The 20,877-nt window shown below is 36.4% G+C and overlaps 1 protein-coding gene across 1 annotated transcript in view; it reads left to right on the top strand.

The window, feature by feature from the left end:
- Nucleotides 1–20,471: 20,471 nt before the first annotated feature.
- Nucleotides 20,472–20,877, top strand: part of WDR17 (WD repeat domain 17) — a 102,390-nt gene continuing 101,984 nt past the window's right edge. The window contains exon 1 of the mRNA XM_027837566.1: nt 20,472–20,486. The gene's annotated coding sequence lies outside the window, so the exon portion shown is untranslated. The remainder of the gene's footprint in view (nt 20,487–20,877) is intronic.

Genomic DNA, 20,877 nt, shown 5'->3' with positions numbered 1-20,877 from the left:
ATGTAGACTGGGTGGTCTCACCATATGGGAAGCTTTGAAGCTGAGTATGATAACCCATTTACTTAGAGATATTGGATGTAACTGGTTTTTTATTCACCTGTTCCATAAATTATATTGTTATGTTGAATTTCTTCAGAGTATAGGTAAAGCTTTGATCTGAATTTAAAGTCTTCTGTGTTTTGAGACACGGTTACCTTAGAAATTTATCTTGGTGTTCTCCTTAAGGAAATGAAGATCCACTAGACAACATCAACATTGTTCCCAGAATTTAATGTAAGAAAGACCAGAATCAGGATTATAGGAGGTTTTCAGTTGTCAGAACTTGCCTTTAGATCAGGAATTAATAACTTGGGGTCTATGAACTAGTTTTTAAAAAATATTTTGCTAATGGTATTTCAATATAATTGCTTTCCTTTATAAGTCTATGTGTTTTATTTCATGCATTTAAAAACATTATTCCCTAAAGAGGGCCCATAGGCTTCCCCAGACTGCCATAAAGATTCATGATGCAAAAAAGATTAAGAACCCCTGTTTTAGGGCACAGATTAATGTGGCAAAGTTGTTAAGACAGTAAATGCTTTGCCTTTTAGCCCTACTACATCCCATTTCTTGTTCTTCCCAACGGGTATCTGTCTACTCAAGGTATCCTATTGCCCTGAACCTGCCCTAAGCCGCAGGCCTTGAGCAGGACCCCTGGGCTTTTCACTTACATGCACCTTGCACCTACCTAAACTTCTCTCCTGTGCTTGCTTCAAAGGTACTTAGCTAAACAAACAAATTAGACTCCACTAATGGGATAATGACTGTATCTAGGTGACTATATCAGTAGGCATTTGCTAACAATTCACCATTTTTGTTGTTTAATCCGTTAATGAATTTAATGGTAAGAATGACAAGGTTGATAGAGGTATTAGTGTTTTAGGAGTCAAGTTTTTCAGCATTTTTCAAACCATGCCTTGTAGGTAGCCCCTATTTGGTTTGTGAATCCTTGAGTAATAATATTACTTTCATTTAAAAAAAATCAGGGTTCATTTCAGGGTTCCTATTCCAGTGTTAAAGGTGGGTCTCCTTTGAGAGACTATTTAGGTTTGGTGTGTTTTATTTTGTCTGAATATATGTGTGTGTGTGTGTGTGTGTGTGTGTGTGTGTGTGTGTGTGTGTGTATTTTAATTTAGAGGCTTCTAAGACCTAACTCATTACTGTCTCTTCTTCCTTCCCTCCCTTGCAATTGTACTTTCTTCCTCCTTTTCCTCCCTGCAGCTTACTTAAAGTCATAAGTATCTTCTCTCCTAAAATTACTTTGTGTATGTAGAACATAACTATGTGTGTGTTGTTACCCCTGATACACTAAGCTCTTTGAAGGCAAGAACTATTTCTTTTTGTCTGTGTCCCCAGCACCTAGCACAGTGACTAGCACATAGTAGGTGCTTAATATAAATGTTTGCTGAATGAATGAATCATAAGAATCATTTGAATATTGTCTCAAGCTGAAGAATAATTTTGCTGACAAAAAGAACAGTACCCAATATATGTTGCCTTTAAAAATAATACCAGGCACATTGTAAAGAGGAAGGGAATAGCATTTTATAGAGTGTCTTTCATGTGCCATGAACTGTGTGCTAAATGTTTTACATATATTATCTCATTTGATTTATTAGATTTAATATTTTATAAATAAATTACATTGATTTTAGCTTAAAATTTCCTATTAACTGATAGTGATTGAAGAGCTTATATTATATTGAGATATAAATTACTTAGTTTGATCAAACACTGATACCCTAAAGTGAATCAAATATAACCTAAAGAGTCAATTTATAAACCAAATAGATCACACCTATTTTATTACCACTGAATGGTATGCTCTAGGTCTGTTATAGCATACATGACTAAGGTGAGATTCAGGCTAAAATGAATGAAGACTATTGTCATAATGGGATAATAATACTCCATTTAGTATCTAATAGGGGTCTCTGTTTGCTGTTGTGACAGCAAATTCAATTAGCTACATATACCTGAACTCAGGCATGCTTTGTGATATATTTATTCTTGTGATTAGCAATGGAAGTGAGAATTAGGGCAGTTTTATATTCCTCCATGACTTGATCTATGGACCCGTTTTGGATGGCATAAATGCCCTTTGGAAAAGAACAAATCTCAATTCAAGAAATATTTAGTAAGGATCTACTATGTACAAAGCACTATAGATACAGTACTAGAAATACAGAAGCAAAAATAATAAATGGTACCTTTTCATAACTCATAAAAGACCAAACTTGTTAGGTTAGTTGTTCAAAAGTTATTACAAACAGCAATGTAGCTAGAGAATGGGTGTATTCTAAGGAAATAGTAGATACTGGTGTATTTATACAATTGTGTGCATGCCACTCATGGGGAATGATGCTAGAAATGGGAAATAAGCAAACTTTACTGAGATCAGAAGCAGGGGTAAAAGGCAGAGGTTAAAAGCATTCACCTTGTGGTACACAGTCCTGGGAACCGGAGAGAAGGAAGAGTATGATTGGGACAAAACAGCTGCTCAAATAACATAAGAAGGACACATGTGACTGTTATCATATAAGCAAAAGGGGAAGAGATACTTATGTCTTAGTGAAATATAGTTCTCGTCCCTGTGATTGGAAGAGACTGACAGTGTCCAAAGGTATCTTGGAATATATCTGATTCTATGGTTTTGCAGAATTAGCAACAATAAAGAATTGTTTTCAGCTTAGTTTTGTTTTTCAGGATGAAACAAGCAAAACAATAACAGAATCTTTTAATTTCCTCTGGAGAGAAAACATTTGTTTATATTACATTTTCAGATTATGCTTTGATATAGGATATTACAGCAAGCTTCTCTTTTATTTGGCAATTAAGGTAGATTTAGGTGCAAGTTTTAAATGATTCCACTATCTTGTCTTCAAGTACCTTACATTTTCCTAGAGGATGCAACATGCTAACGAGTAAGTGAAGACAAGATAAATTGAGGAGGGAAAGAGAACTAACAGCTAAGAGGTTTCTTTGAGATCAGGAATGTAGAAAATGCTTGGAAAGCATAAAACACTATTCAAATGTAGTATAATGAATTGTAGCCCATGGCCTAGAATTTCAGCCCTGCACTTCTTGGGAGCTTTCCACAGATCACTCCTTGGGCTCACATTCCCACTCACGGTTTTCCATGGTAATATCAGAATATGGCTCATGTCTGAATCTAGGACTAATGAGGGACAAAGTCTAGGCTAGCACTTTCCATATTGTGGCTTTCTGTCTTCCTGCTTTTTGACTTCTGCTTGGTCCAGGAATTTTGAGTAGTTCCAGAAATTCCTGCTCTTTCCTTCATTCGGCTTAGTCCAGAAATTCCTCCTCCAGATAGTTCTCCTCCAAGAATTCCTTCACAGCTCTGTCAACTGTCTCATCACCACAGATGAAGCCTCTGGACTTGAGAGGTTTTCTGGGGGGACCGTGGGAATAATCAAGTTTCCCTAAGAACCCAAGTCTATTCTCAGTAAGTCCTGTCTTCTATGTTCATCGCCTCTGGTCTTTGTCCTTATTTTGTCTTTTTCTCTCAACCTTCATCTAAAAAACATGCTCACATCTCCCCTATCCTCGAAAAAAAAAAAAATTAACCTCTTAAGCCACCTCAACTACACTCCACCTCAAGCCACGCTGTCCTTTCTCCACGTCCTTTTCCTTTACTGCTATATTTCTTGAAAGGATAGTTTTCAGCACCAGTCACTTTGTCACTATACACTTATCTTTCAGCCCCTTGTAATCTAATTTCAACCCTCACCACCTTTCAGAAACTTTCTTCTCAAGGGCCACAGGTAAACTCTCAATTGTCAAATTCCACAGTCTTTTCCTAGTCCTCTTTCTCCTTGATCTCTCTGCAATACTGTTGCCCAATGACCTCTGACGTTCTTTCTCTCTCTAAGGCCTCTGTGACGCTGCAATATTTTTGCTGTACTGTCTCTTTGTTCCTTTGTTATTGCTTTTGTTGACTCTATCAACTAACTGTAAATCCTCAGTGTTTCGTCACTGATCCTTACTCTTTCTTATGACAGTCTCATCCCTTCCCACTACTTTAACTATCATGTGTGCAAATGATTCCCAAATGTATGTCTTCAGTCCTCTTTCCTGAGCTTCAGGACCTTTGTCTAAACTGTCTTCTGGACATCTTCATTTGTATGTCCCACTAACTCCTTATAGAATAGATCTAAAAACCAAGTTTAACATCTCTTCTCTCACATTTAGTCTTAATCATGGTTGCTTCATTTTTGTTAAGGGTACCACCATTCTTCCAAGTAACCAGACTCAAAGCCTTCCCACTCCATCTTCCCCACTGATATATATATGAGGATGTATATAGGGAACATAAATAAAGACATACAAAGAAAGTCACTCAGGTAGAAAGACTCCATTCTGATGAACAGAGGTCTCACATTTTCCTTATAGCAAATCCAACTCTTCAGTATGAGGATCATTCTGGACATATTGACTCCAAATCCTAGGCTAGTTCAGCTTTAAAAGGCTGACTACAGGAAGTCTCAAAAGGACAGAGACTAGTGCCCTTAAAAGAGGTATTGGTAACAGCTACTGCCCTCTTGCTCTGTAGATTATAGGATGATAAATTCAGATCTGGAAGGGTCCAGTTCAACCCCCTAATTGTGCAGATGAGAAACTGAGCCTCAGAGAAATTACATGGTTTACCCAGGGTCACCCATGCAATAAGTGGTAGAGATAGGATTTGAACTCAGGCTCCTTTCACGTGAAATTCAGTCCTTTCTGCCATACCATATTGTCTCTCAATAGCCCAAACTTCCTGTGGTAATTATAGGTTACTCAAAATAAGCAGTAAATTAGAAATTGCATCCTGTGTATTTCCTACACTTTTTGTATTAGAGTAATTTTTTAAATGTAATTCTGGATTTGGGCTTCTTTGTTTTCTTAAAATCTCTTTTCTCTGATATAATATTGCCTTGCCTCTAAATAAATGTCTTCAGCTGCTCTTATTTAATTTTCTTATGTCTTTTATGAAAAGGAAGAAGGAAAAGATGAGTTTTGTGCAAGGAATGTGCCTTTTAATTTGTAAAATAATTTCATAATAGTAATTTGTAAAAATAATTGCAGAATTTTGCATATATTTTGGAATATAGCATATTTACCAAATCAAATATGTATATTTATGTTGTGTATATGTTTATTAAAAATGTGGATTATGCAAAAAGTCAAAGGAAATGACTTCTATATTTGGGTAACTTGGAAAAACCCTGGAAAACTGAGCCTATTCTTGCATGAAAAAAGTCACTACAACTAGCTGACAATTATGTTTCTCTCTTTCTCCCCATTAGAATTATTCTTACCAGACCTAATGCAGACACACAAAATCATGGATAGGATAAATTATTTAAGACGGCATTTTGATCTCCTCTGGTAGTACAGGGATTAATTTGTAAGTGCTATTCAGTTCAGATATACTCATGAGTTTACTAAAACTATAACAACAATATTGGATGATGATCAGCGGTATGACAGGGTAGGTACAAAGGGATCAAGATTAAGAGGTCAAGATAGAAAGGCATATCAGATAGCACAGGGTATTGGGGTAAGAGATTACAATCAGAGCTTCAGTTGTCGTAGAAAGACAAATTGTGAGTCTGTAGTGAATTCACAGTATGACACTGAGGTCAGAATGTAAAGCGGTAAGCCAAACTGGAGGGAACAGATTAGACAGAGTGTAAATAGGCAAGTCATGATCCACATAGCACATGGAGGTTCACACAGAGTAAGAGGTCAGAGGCAAAAGTGCCATTATAACTCATGTTAATAAGGTACTTGAAGATGTCTATGGACATTTCTTTACTAACAATACTTTGAATCCCCATTTTACATATGAGGAGGACGAGATTCAGAGAAGCTTGCCTAGGATTACACAGCTAGTGAATGAAAGATTTAGGATTAAAACCAAATCTCAAACCCAATCTTTTGTTTTTAATATTTATTCATTTGTAGTTTTCAACAGTCACCTTTACAAGATTTTGAGTTTTAAATTTTTCCCCTTCTTTCCCCTTTCCCCTCCCCAAGACAGTGTGCCATCTGATATAGGCCATACATATACAATCATATTAAACATATTTCCACGTTAGTCATGTCGTAAAGAAGAATTAGAACCAAAGGGAAAACCCACAAGAAAGAAAAAAACAAAAAAACAAAAAGGAAAAATAGTATGCTTCAATCTTCATTCAGACCCCATAGATTTGTTTTGTGTTTTTTGTTTGTTTGTTTGTTTTTCTTTTTTTTTTCTGGATGTGGATAGCATTTTCAGTCATGAGTCTTTTGGAATTGTCTTAGATCATTGCATTGCTGAGAAGAGCTAAGTACAATGTTCTCCTGGTTCTGCTCACTTCACTCAGCATCAGTTCATGCAAATCTTTCTGGGTTTTTCTGAAGTCCACCTGCTCATCATTTCTTATGGAACAATAGTATCCCATTACATTCATATACCACAACTTGTTCAGCTTTCCCCAGTTGATGGGCATCCCCTCAATTTGCAATTCTTGGGCACCACAAAAAGAGCTGCTATGAACATTTTTATATATGTGCATCCTTTTCCCATTTGTATGATCTCTTTGGGATACAGAACTAGAAGTGATATTGCTGGGTCAAAAGGGTATGCACAGTTTTATAGCCCTTTGGGTATAGGTTCAAATTACTCTCCAAAATGATTGGATCAATTCACAACTCTACCAACAATGCATTAGTATTCCAATTTTACCACATCTTTTCCAATATTTATCATTTTCCTGTTTTGTCATGTTAGCCAATCTGATAGGTGTGATGTGATACCTCACAGTTGTTTTAATTTGCATTATCTAATCAATAGTGATTTAGAGCATTTTTTCATATGACTATGGAGAGCTTTAATTTCTTCATCTGAGGAATGACTTGTATTCTTATAGATTTTACTCAGTTCTCTATATATTTTGGAAATGAGGCCTTTATCAGAGATAATGACCATAAAAAATTGTTTCCCAACTTTTTGCTTTCCTTCCAATCTTTGTGGCATTGGCTTTGTTTGTGCAAAAACTTTTTAATTCCATGTAATCAAAATTATCCATTTTGCATTTCATAATATTATCTATCTCTTGTTTGGTCATAAATTCTTCTATCAACCCAATCTTGAATATTAAGAACAAAAACAGAAATAAAAACAACCACAAAAACCCTCCAAAAAAGTCTCACCGCTACTCCATGCAGTGATGTAAATGTACTTAGAGAAATCAAATCAGGCTCCAGGAGAAAGGAATGGTACTTCCAAATCAGTCTAAATGGCTTCAGTAGAGTGACTGACTCAGAGGGATTTTAAACTCCCTTCTTAGTGTGAATTGGTTAAAAAAAAAAATGGCAGGTCCTGGATGTCTCACAGAATGAGGGTTGGGGTACTACAAGTGTTTGTGGCTAGTGAATGTGGAACATCAGCAAATTGTTAGGCATTCTAGGAAATCCTCAAAGTTCTAACACATAGAGCTTAATATTTTGGACCAGACCTATGATTTCATCTGAGTGGGGAGCTACATTTGAACTGTAGTAGGTCTTTTCCTGATGTACTACTACGTGAGGAAAATAATAGCAGCTAAAAAAAATGAAGTCAGAAAGAGCAGTTGACCAAGACAAAGTATACAAAGAAGAAATTCATGCTAGCAGCAACAAAAACCTGAAAGAATTAGGGAATAAGTTCTCAAGATATCTAATCAGAGAAAATAGCAAGTAACTGTAGAAAAATACAATAGGTATAATTACCATTATCCCCCACCCTCATGACAATCAAGAAGGTATCAGTAATGGGCAATTTATATTTACTTTCTCATCTCTATAAGATTCTTTATGAGAATGATGAAAATACAGGAAGAGTCAGCCATTCACAAAAGATTTTCTATAGCAAATAACATCTTAAGCTAGGTAACAGTTAGGTAGAATAGTACAGAGAGTGCTGGGCCTGAAGTCAGGAAGACCTGAGTTCAAATTTGACCTCAGACACATGCTAGCTGTATGATCCTAGGCAAGTCAGTTTATTTTCCTCAGTTTCTTCATCTGTAAAATAGGGATAACAATAGCACCTTTCTCCCAGGGTTGCTATGAGGATCTGTCAACCATATACCAAAGATTTGGTCCAAAGAAATAAACAGAATTAGTTTCCCCCTTAACCAAAGGCTTGTTCATAAATAAACCGAATGGGGTCCTCCTCCTAACCAAAGGTTTGTACAAGAACAAACAGAATGGGGTTCAATTTACCAAAGATTTGATCAAAGAACAAACAGAATCAGGTTGTACATGTGCTATAATGTGCTTCTTTATTCTCATTAAGCCAGAGAATCATGCATGCATAGGAGGTCAGACTAATTCTGATCTCCCTGAAGGAACCATTTGTAGGAACATTTATACCCTTAAAGTAAAGTCAGTAAACTTCCCCTTCTCCCTCCTGCCTCAGGATGCCTGGGTCAGCCAAAATTACAATTCCCATATATTTAACTATACTATAAGAAAGGAATTTCTTAATATGATAATTTTGTAAAACAGTAAGATAATAAGAGAGATGTCAAAGTGTCCATTGAAATTATAGTTCCAGGATATCTGTGTTTCTTCTATCATACACAAAACATAACATAACATAACAATGCTCAACAGGAAAGAGGGATGCTGCTACTCAAGACAGTGGCTAACAAAGGGGAGTCATGGAACTTAAGAGAAATGTTCCATGGGCCATGTCCTTGGCAGAAAAATGCTCCCAGTCAGCAAAGTCCAGCAGGAAAGCTTGGGTTCACTCAAAGAGCAAAGCAAAGCATATTTGTTATGCCAGAGTGCACAAAACATTATGATAGGTTAAGCTCAGAGTGGGCCAAAAAATGTCTTTCTCCTGATTGGCCAATCCAGATTTTAGGCCTTTGGGGGGGTGGGGGGCTCAAGCTGGTTGACAGATCAAATAAGATTAATTGTAAAGTGTTAGCATATAGTAAGGGCTATATAAACAGTATCAACATCAAATGAGGTATAAAACAAGGAGATGTATGCTCTATAGAGGTGTTTGCCATTACCATGGAGTCCAGATAGAAAAGGTATTCCCTATGGAAAATGAAGTCCTCTGGTTGTTCCTTCTTATAGATGACATGGGATTGACTACATCAAGTCCCAGAATAATGTAAGGCCCCTTAAAGAGATGTACCCATCGCCTCTTAAAGGAGATGGTTCTAAAAATGCACATAGTGGGGCAGCTAGGTGGTACAGTAGATAGAGCTCCAGCCTTGAAGTCAGGAGGACGTGAGTTCAAATCCAGTCTCAGACACACGACACATAATATGTACTAGCTGTGTGACCCTGGGCAAGTCACTTAACCCCAATTACCTAGCCAAAAGCAAAAAAAAGTACACATAGAAAAAACAAAATAGAAGAAGGTCTGTTGCCTAGACTATGACATGTATGTAATTGAACTGAGTCAGTCCAACTATTGAGGTACATCTAGAATAGAATAACAATAAGAAAAAGGGCTGGACTGATTTTGGTAAACTGTATGGTACTTTCAACAATCCCAAGATGTTTTCTGAAACAAAGCCTCAACTTTTTTAATGCCAGCATTCCTCTAATAATGCCGTATGACTATGTCTTGAAATACTATAGTCTCCAAATAATCAACATTAAGGGACCATAAATGACCCTAAGGGCAATGAAAAAAAAACATGGACATGAATAAGTGACAGCATATTATCAAGAACAATTTGTGTGGAAGAAGTATCATAAAAGATATTTTCCAGAACAAAATAATAAATTGTAAAAGGAGGTGGAGTAAGGATGACAGGAGAGAGAACAGATTCCAAATGCTGTACTGATGCTCATGAAATTTACAAAGACTAGAGGAAGGTATCCAGAGCAATGGGAATATTTTCAATAGACGATTAATGGCAGGAGATGAACAAAAATCCCCCCAAACCAAGAAGGCCTGGATTGGTTTAAAATCTACACCGCTGGAGCAAATACCACACTGATGAGATTTTAGATTCATTGGAATACTGAAATATGTTGTTTTCTACCACAAAAGAGGACAGCTGTTTGCTCCCTGAGATCTCTGCTTCCCACTCAACCAAATTAGGTAAGAAGTTTGACAACATGGTTACAACAGAAGTTCAATTTGCTGGTTGCTTAGGACTAATGGATTCTTAACACTCCCAGTAGTACTTTGATTCCTTTGCTAATTAATGCCCATGATAACTAGTAGAATGCCCTTGTGCCAGTAATTCATCTACCTTCACTACAGACACTATGGAATGTGTTCACTTCCTGAATTTCGCTGGAATGTGCGTGTGTGTGTGTGTGTGTGTGTGTGTGTGTGTGTGTGTGTCCAGCACCTAGCACAGTATCTGGAACTCAGTAGGTGCTTAACAAAATGCTAGCTTACATGATTGATTTTATTTTCTCCATGCCATTTGATCTGTGATTATTGTAATTTCTTTCCCTCTTTCACTTTAATGTGTGTTTTTACAATACCTTTCTGGAAAGAAAGTCATTTTTTTTTTTTTTTACTATTTATGGTTTTACTTTTGTTTTTAATGTATGAACTAAAATCTTTCACTGTTAGTTGAATGTGAGACCTACAGCCTAAAGAAGATTTTAAAAAATGTGTTATTTGTGTCAGAAGATTTAAGTCACCTCTATGTAAATGTAAATTACAGCTTCTTTAACAAACTCTGGCAAAGCGTTCATGAAAGAATTTTTATTGTTAGTTGAGGAGAGCATTATGGTCCTAGTAGGCTTGAAATTAATATCCATTATGTTTCTTATTTGATTGGTAAGATAACAAACAATGAATATTTAATAAATGTATTTGAATTAAAATCACCTATCTTTCCCCCTTTAAAGAAGAGAACTTAAAGCAAAATAGCTTGCAACTGCCACAACTATTTTAGGTTTGAGAAGTTGTTATAACTTTTTAAATTAAATGCATTTTTATAACTTCAAAACCTGAGAAGTTCAAGGCATGCACCTTCAGGTCAAATGAACCATCACTAGATGGCGATCTTTTTCATTTTTTAAATATAGTAGGCCCACAGTACACCTCATGGGAGGCACAGCCTTTTAAATTCTGATCATTAACCTTCTGCAAAGTCAGTATTAATTTTCAGAAAAAATTGCACGTTGTGATCAAGATAAAAGCTGTTTTAGTCACGATCGCAGTCAAATTTTGTTGGAAAAATCCTTTTAAAGGAACATTACAAAGGAAACAGAAGTCTATGGGTGGCCACATACTTCTCTTTATATTGTTCCCATTTCCTCAGTGTTATAGTTTATAAGTAGACACTGGCATTGTTTACATTTTTCTTTGAAGTCTCCTAACTAGCAACTCTGCTAGCCTCTTACTCAAGCTTGTTACCTTAGTTTGAAGTTCTAAGCAGATTTGCAGCTGAAGATATTTTTAAGACTAATTGTTTAACAAACACTGACCATTAAGGTTAAACACATTACGGTAGCTCACACTACCATAGCTTCCTAATCTTAGCTCTGAGATATTTTAAAAATTCAAGAGACATAGTTTCTGGGTAATTTAATCATTTTATTAATAAGGCTAACACGTTATTTAAAAAAAAGATCAGCTCGGGGGCAGCTAGGTGGCGCAGTAGATAGAGCGCTGGCCCTGAAGTCAAGAGAACCTGAATTAAAATCTGGCCTCACACCAAACACTTGACACTAGCTGTGTGACCCTGGGCAAGTCATTTAACCCCAATTGCCTAAGGGAAAAAAAAAAAAAAGGTCAGCGGCACTCCCTAATGCCAAAGACCCCTCAGGGTGGTGGGCTTACACCATGGCTCTTAGAAATGTGTGTGTGTGTTGGGTGGGGGGAGGTTCCTGAGGGTAACAATCAATTCTGATTGGCTAACAATTAATGAGAAAATGAATATTACAATGAGAAGTGGGCTCACTCCAATGAGGGGCCGAGAAGGTGACATCAGGTCACTCTTGGACAAAAAGACTATCTCTACACACAGACCACCCCCAGCTTTGTGCAATCTAGACAAAGAATCTATATCCCCCATCCAAGCCTGAGTAGAAGACAATGGATTAGGAGTTTCACCTTAGATTAGAAGTCTGATCTAGTTGGGTACAGTAGCGATACTCAGAATGAAGAGAATGTTAATCTTATCTTCAATTAGCCCTGTCCTACAAGGAAGTAGGACTGGAGGAGAAAAAGCTTGGGTTTCCCCAATTTTAATAATTGGCTATTGATATGATCAATTCTTTCTTAAAGGGGAAGAAAGTGGTTTTTCTTCACCCTTCTTTGTTACAGAAATGCTTACTGTCCAGTCAGTGAGAATAGGAACCAGAAATACAGGGGTACCTTATTCAATTACTATTTCTTTTCCTGTTCACTCTTCTTCTCTTCCTATCTGGTGCATAAATTAAATAAATCTAGGTTATTTTCCAAACAATAGGATTAGTTTGTAGGGAGACTGAGAGGTTTTATGCTTGTAAAAATACAATTAAAAATTAGGGGCTTTGGGAGAGAGTTGTAGATAGATATGCATAATAAAGGCTGGAATAAGGATTTTACTAATTTCACCTAACTTAATTTGCATGGCAATCAAAGATGATCTTTGGATTAAAACACCATTCCATATAGCATTTTTTTTTTTTGCTTTTTGTTTTTGTTTTTGTTTTTTTCTCCAGGTGACAGAACAGAAATGGGTTTTACAGGCTCACAATCAGGGTGGGGAGGAAAGAAATCCTAAAGAGAGGGTATTAGACACAGAGTTTTTTCCCCAGTTTTTCTTAAAGCCTTTGGTGGGTGGCTTTTGGATCCACTGCCAGTCTTCTTTGACCCTACCCTAGTCCCAGAGTCAGAGTTTCTGTGCCAGGTGTGTCCTTTGGCAAAGGGCCTGAGCACCTCTCCCGTCCCTCTTGGAGTCATTCTCAGCTTCTTGTAGTGCTTAGCACACCCCTAGCTCCCTAGAATAGGGAAAAGAGAGAGTCACCCCCACACAAAACATAGCTATCCAAATGAGATGTATTCAAAATAAACTTTATACAAAAAAAAAAGTAGTCTTTATAGACAGCTGGGGCCTCCAGGGAGCCTCAAGAAACAGGGAATGTCGTGGCTTCTGAGGTCTGGGCCTTGAGATGAGCTTCCATTAGCTAAGTGAGCTGGAAGTTAATTCAACTAATAGGGTGCAGTAATTTTGCATGTATTTAGGAACTTCGAGGGGCAAGCAGGTGGTGCAGTAGAGTGTCAGGCCCGGAGTGTGATGCTGGCAAATCTACTCAGTTTCCTCATCTGTCAAATGAGCTGGAGAAGGAAATGGCAAACCACTCTAGTATCTTTGCCAAGAAAACCCCAAATGGGCTCATGAAGAGTTGAACACGACTGAAATGACTAAATAACAACAGTAAAGGATATTCAGTATTCTCCCTTGGTTGAGTAGGCATGGTGGTAGAGATTAGCTCCTGAATGTGTGAAGTCTCCCTGGAGCAGAGAAAAAGAGTTTTGTTGAAAAGAAGAGAATGGGATTGTCAATATCCTGAAAATGTAGAATGTGCTAAGGATGATGGGAACTTGAAGTGCCAGTGGTTGACTGTGTGCAAGAGAGAGTTAGGGAGAGTGCATGTAGGTACTTAGTGTCTTTGCTGGGTTTTTGTGAACCTTAACTAGAGACACCATGTAAAAATTAAATTAGTGATAGGGTATATACAGGCTCACACACTCTGCCAGTGCATCAGACAGGAAGAGACTGTGAGAACTCTGGCTTCTAGTGTCTGCTCCACGGAAACATCAGTTGAAAAACAATAATGAAAGAACAATTCAGATCTGCATGTCTGAATGGCACCTTTCTAAGCCCCCACTGGTCATCACACAGGGAAAGAAGTGCTTAAGGGATGCAATGCAATCTGGACTTTGGGATTTGAGTAATATCAGTCTCAGCAAAATGACTGTCAGTAAATATGAGACAATTTGTAACAGCAGGGGCCTGTTTCCAAGCATGGCAGTCCTGAGGTTTGCAGGTGAAGATTACTAGGCTTGTTTGTGGAATTAGAGAGAAAAGACAACTTCTTATATCTATCTCAAAATTGCATTTAATAGCAATAGCTAACATCTATATAGTGCCAGTCACTGTTCTAAGTTCTAAGTACTTAACAATTATCTCATTTGAGATTTAATAACAACCCTGGGAGGTAGGTGCTATTATTACCCCAATTTTACAGAAGAAGAAACTGAGACAAACAGGATTAAGTGACTTGCCCCATGGTCACAGACAGTGAGTGTCTGAGGCCAGATTTGAACTCAGGTCTTCCTGACTCCAAGCCAGGTTTTCTATCCACTGAGCCTCTTAGCTGCTTCGCTGTTCACAGATAAGTACATGCAAAACGTATATAAAACATACAGAGATTTGGAGGGGAAGCACTAATACCTGGGTTTGTGGAAAAGTCAACGGAAACATATTTGAAATGTTAACTTTTTGGGGAAGATAGTGAGGTGTTTTTTTTTTTCAATGTACCAGCTATTTACCAGGAAATTAGCATTTTTAATGATGCAACTGGGAATAGAAAACTGGGCAATATCAGTAAAATGAAACTAATTTAATTCTAAATCTGTTAGTCTCTTCAAGATATTAGGTTCTATGGAACATGGTCTCTAAACTTTCTGAGGTAGTTTGCAAAGAACTCTATTGTTACTATGGTTGCTAATGGCAACCACAAGTTAGTTAACTAGTCACTTTTTCTGTGCAAATTTCCTTATCCACTTTATAAAGAGAGTAGATGGAAAGAGCAGTGTGGCATACTTAATCATCCTTTAGACCTTTGGAGAATATTCTCCCTAAGCTTTACTCTAGCCTCTTGACTATTTTATGGATGGAGGATGGAACCTAATTTTTCACTTCCTCTTATAGTAGAGAACTTTATACTATTTAAAACAACTGTCTATTAGTTGAGAGTTATATTTTCAGCTACTTTGCAGAAGCTAACCTGTATCTGATAATCGTGAAACAATTATCAGTTGTAGTACTTTTTATTTTGTACTTATTTAAATGTAGGCTTCCATTTTCTCATTTATTATTCTTTTGATTGGATGTTTATATTCGAATTTAAACTACTTTTGATGAAATATCATCATCTTCTACCACTGAGTCTCATTTTGCAAAGCTTAGACAGACTTTGTTTTGTAGAGCTTTTAGAGGGAACACATTGTCCTTGCTTCTGGTGCTGAATTTCCTCGATGCCGAATTTACAATTGCCTTAATTTAATGTAGGAATGTTCTGTCGCTTGGATGAATTATGTCTTATCCTGGTTTGAGCAAGATGATTGGTATAAGGACAAGAAAGAGTAAGACACGTTTATGTTGCATTTATGTTTTCCTGTGATCATTATTTCTTTGCACACGGCTGTTTTTTCTGTGCCATTGATATGAATATTTTTTCACAGAAGCATTCTAAGAGTGAAAAAAGATAGTTTTATTTGTTAGCAGAGAACAATAATGAAGTAATTTATAGTATGAAACTTATAATATATTTATGTTTAGGCTAGAGAGACTTTTTTCAGCCTTGAGATTTGTAGATGAAATTTTAGTGCTTGTTTTTGTTTCATTTAAACTTACATTAAGATTTCAAATACAAAAAAAAATTTTTTTTAAAAAGTTATACATTGAGAACAACATGTACTGGGATGCAGAATAATTGTATGATGCTTAGAATGCATACATTTTCCCAAGTAGAGCTTCAAATTATACTTAATTTGTATAATATGTTATGATACCCTAATTACATTTTGAATAGAATTTGAATTACATATAGAATAATTGCCATGGCAACATTTAAATGGTATTTTAAAAATAGACTATTTTAGCTATTTTGACCTATTATCGATATGGATACAAATGGTACCCTAGGGGTTAGGAAGAATATTAAGGGGTGTTTTTCCAGTACTTTGTGAGGCCCCTCCTGATGTGGGGCTCATTCTGTAGCTCATTCTGTAACTTAACAGCATCCTAAAGTCCTTCCCTTATCTTGAAATACCACAAAACTCCTTAACTTGTACCAAAAGAATTGCTTTTGTCTCCCTTATCTCTCTTATCACGTGCCCCCCCTCCTTTGTCCTCCTTATCCTGTCCTTAATCTTTAACCTGTGTCCCCCCTGCCCTGTCCTTAATCTTTAACCACCATAAAACCCTAAAACTACATCATCATCCTGAACACCTACAGGCTGTATAGCTTGCTGTCTTTGTAAGCCTAGTTCTCCTCCCCCAAATACCAATACCTTTTACTCAGCCACATTGCTGCAGTCAAGGTGTGTGCGCTTTCACATTAATAAAGCTTCCAATGGCTAAAGAGAACATCTGAAGTGAATTCTTTCATACCTGAACCCCTATTTTGAATCTGACCTCTGCATTATCACTCTAATAATTAAAGAAAATTCTGTTTTAGACAACATCTTTTAAAGTTATAATCTATAAAAATAAATGTGTGATTGTTTTCTTTTAAAATTTCTGCTTTTTAGTAACAACATTCTTAGTTATCAGATAAAACTGTTTTTGTCCTTTTCTGGATTAACAATCAAGAAACCAGAAAACATTCAGTTGTGTCAGATTTCTACCGCGTTGTTTTTTTCTAGTTCATGATAGTAAAGAATAATATGAATTTTTCCCCTCTTTATTCTACCAAGTCTCCTATCTTACCCTTCTCTCTATATCTGCTACCTGAGCTTCCCACCATTTTAAACTTTTTGGTTTTCTGTTTGCCCTTCTCTTCAATCACTGGCACCATTTAGTCATCTTTTCCAGTTGTAAAACAAGCAGAGCTCAGACTAGCAGGGGGCTAAATTTGAGAACCACTAAGTTCAGGGCAGACCTAACAGCCTTTCAAAAAAGGGATGGGCCAGGCCGCAGTGAAATTTCGGCAGCAGTTGAAGCGTCTTATAATTAAATGATCAAAACATTTCAGGTTTTGTATTTTAGCAGTGCTATTTTAGTGACTCTCAGAAATGGGTCAACAGTAGTTAGGAACCAAACATGTTGCAAACAAATACTGTCTGAAATCAATTTCAAATAGAAAACATAGCAACAAGTGTATCCCAATGCACTAGCACATGAAAATAATCCTTATCTCTAATTCAGAAAAAAATAAAATTAAAAGAGAGATTCCCAGATTATACCTGGAAATATTATTCTGACATTAAAATGACCAGATTGTCTTTATGCTTTGGCAGTTTTGTGTGATAATAGAATTCTTGAACAGTGCTTTATGTTGAAAATACATGTTTTGAGTCAGAATGGTAGAATTTGACTTGAAACAGTCAGAACCTTCATGCATGAATTTTGATTTCCACAGACATTGCGTTTAACTGTTAAGTCATGAAAATGCTGCTTATTGTTTTCTAGGTTTTTACATATATTTTGTATATTTGAGTTTATTATATAAGCAGAAGTGCTATGTTCTTGAGTGATTATCCTTAAATTTTCTTCACAGTGACATAGGAATTGCAGTAAATTGGCTGAATTATTCAGTTAAAAAAATCCATCTGGAAAAATTATATCTTTAAGTCCATCATAAATCTAAAATAGATCTGTGATGCATTGAAATTCTTCAGAACACTATAAATTAGTGTTCCTGATTTCCTATTTTTAGAACTCAATTTTAGCTTTTTAAGAATTACTTTGAGCAAGTGTTTCACCTCAGATTTCATATCATTACATTGCAAAATATCTGAAAGGCAAGTTAATATATCTGTATGCAATAACACTTTACATAGACACATTTTATCCTGCATTGGAGTGAATGCCTTTCATTCATAAACTAGATGGTATGTCCAAACTAGATCATCAGCAAAAAAACTTCTTCTATGTCAAATATAACTATGACACAATAGCAAATATATAAAATTCATATCATTGAGAAAGAGAGCAAGAGTTTAGGTATAAAAGAAAAGAAAAGAAAATGGCATCTCTTAAAGGGATGCAGTTGCCAAGCTACTGACACTGCCGATTTGTCTGTGTCCTGACAATGCTCAGGCTCTTCTCCTACAGTAAATCTGCATCATTCAGTGAACAGTCAAGATTTAGTTCCTTCCTCTTGAGTGAAGTGAGTTGTAGCTGCTGTAACAAGAAGTTGTATTTTTTGGACTATACAGCTTTGGATTGGTCATGGAAATACTTGGGTGTTATTCAAAAAATGGTACCTATTCCAAGGTAGGGCTAATGTAGGCATATATGATATTTATCCTCTGTGTGTGTGCATGTGTGTGTCTGAGTGTGTGTGTATAGTATAATATATAGTCCAGGAGTCCAGCCGTGTATGGCTACGCAAATACATGGCTGCATGTATAAGCCAAGTTGTTGGATTTTTATGTTTAATATTAATATCTTTCTGGCAAATTTAAATTAAATTTAATGTTGATTTCTATTTTTGAGAATCAAGAACAATATGTTTGAGCAAATACAAAGATGATAAAATCTTTGTCATTTTTTTTTCATCTCCTTGGAAACTAGACATCATTTAATAACAGCTGCCCAATTACTATGTATAGTTGTAGCATTTTAGAGAAAAAGTAGCCATGATTTCCCAAGTCCTGTAAATTATTTATATGTATCATTTAGATTCGAAATGCAAATAATTGGTGGTATCTTATTAGAGGATCAAATTATTCCTGAATTGTTTTGTTTCCGGATCTGACTACCGATTTTGTCAGTAGGCTGCCATTTTCTTCAGTCTGCATCATAGTTTTCATTCCTGACTTGGCCAAGTTATTTAACTGCCAGCTTGATTGTTTTAAAGAATATAAGTTATGGGATATAAGACCAACCTAAAAGATTTAGGGGCAGGTATTCCTAGTTGTGTAACAACATAGTGTTTTGTGAATATATCATGAACACTAAATAAATTATAAGATCAAATAAATGTTAACAAATTATAATAACAGAATTTACTAGGTAAAATCATAACTGTATACATGAATATAAATGTTGAAGTAGTATACATACTTTACTTAAAGCTGAATTTTAAACTGCCAAAGCTATTTGTAAATGGAAATGGTCAAAGTAACATTTTATTTTACAAATTATAGACAGTCTGCAATTTACAGTTTGCATTTCAAATATTCCTATTACATTTGTTGATTGGAACTTAAAATATATAGAGTTAATCTTATGAAATGTGGCGAGGAGGTTAGCTTACAAAAGCTTATTTAACACACATAAATGATAATTATAGAATTATATGATAAATTACATATTATAAATATATTATAGATTTATGTACCTATATGTCATAGATGTATAAGTCATAAATTATGGAATTTTTCACTGTTAGGGACCTCAGATAGCTACTCTGACCCCTACATTTATATGAGGCAACTGAATCTCAGACTTAATTGACTTCCCTGAGGTCATACAGGCAGCAAGTAGTAGAGTTAGAATTTGAACCCACATATTCTGATTCCAAGTTCTGTGGCTCATGTCACTATCTCTAGTGACATATACCATATATTTGTAATGAAATATAGTAGAAAACAACACCATTGCAGTAATTTATGTTTAAATACTGAAGGATCTTAAGGGGTTAGAGAGATTAACTGAAGTGATTCTTGGTTGGGTCTAAAATCACTTCAAAATTTTGGCTTTCTTCCTATCTCAAAAAGTGAAGAGGAGAGAGGGAAGGAGAAGGAGAGAGGGAGAGAGATGGGGAGAGAAGGCGAGAGAGAGAGAGAGAGAGAAAGATTTGAGATTCCCAAACTAACTAGGCAAGATTTAAAAAAGCCAAGCAGAGGATGAAAGATTTTAGTAGATGTTACAGGGTCTCCTGAACTTGTCTTTTTGAGTCGCCGTATTTCCAGAAACACTGAAGCAAAAGTACACAACAGGCCCTGAACATACATGTCAAGGACGAAGAACCCCCACCCCAGTGACATAATTTGTTATTTGCACCCCAAGCCTGACTCCCTTTGTGTCCTTGGGAGTCAAGACACATTTCAGTCAGTCTGCACCAGATTGAGAAACTGCTTGTGCAGCTGAGACCCTTGTAGATAAGCAGACCATCATATCTTCATGGTCTAGCAGTTCCTAAGGGAAAAGTCTCTTCTGCTCTCACCCTGCTCCTCCCCTTTGGGAGGAGTTTGGTCCTTTCCCCACCCTTACTGCTCCTTTCCTCCTCCCATACCACTTCCATTTAGGAGGAGTTTTGTTTCCTCCTCCTTCCTTTGTTGTACTCTCATAAATTAAGCAAATTATTGTTTAGAATGTAAATGCTTTGCACTTGCATAGGGTTCCACTTGCCAGTCCATTTCTCTTGAAATAAACCCAGTTTTTCACATATGTTTTATGATGTTGTGGTTTCCTGTTGACATAGAGGATGTGAGCACATGTGTTACGAAGGGTTTGTCTAAAGTAAAATTAAGTGAGCTGTTTCCCAGCAGCCTTTTCTCCCTGATGAGGTCTCTACCCTGAGGTCTGCTCTGTTAATTGGTGAGTCTCTAGGCTCCACCCCCATTTCATGACGGGACCTAGCCATGCCCATCTTACTCCCACCTGTCCTTGCCAGTATCCTTCCTCTTCCCAACTCTTGATTTCTAGCTCCTTTTTATTTACTGATTCCCATTAGAACATAAGCTCTTTGAGAAGGACTAGCTTGTTAGATTTTATTTGTATCCTCAGCATTTAGTACAGTGCTTTGCACACAGTAAACGTTTAATAAATGCTTTCAATCTCTCTCTCTCTCTCTCTCTCTCTCTTTCTCTTTCTCTTTCTCTATCTCTCCCCCCCTTTATCATCATCATCATCATCATCATCATCATCATCATCATCATCATCATGGTCGACAGTGGCCACAACACCTGACCTTAAAAGGAAAAAAAAA

Source organism: Vombatus ursinus, unplaced genomic scaffold (assembly GCF_900497805.2).
Source record: "Vombatus ursinus unplaced genomic scaffold, bare-nosed wombat genome assembly UNPS02014821.1, whole genome shotgun sequence".
NCBI lineage: Eukaryota > Metazoa > Chordata > Mammalia > Diprotodontia > Vombatidae > Vombatus > Vombatus ursinus.
The sequence above is the reverse complement of the archived record's forward strand: the minus strand, read 5'-3'. Positions and strand labels throughout refer to the sequence as shown.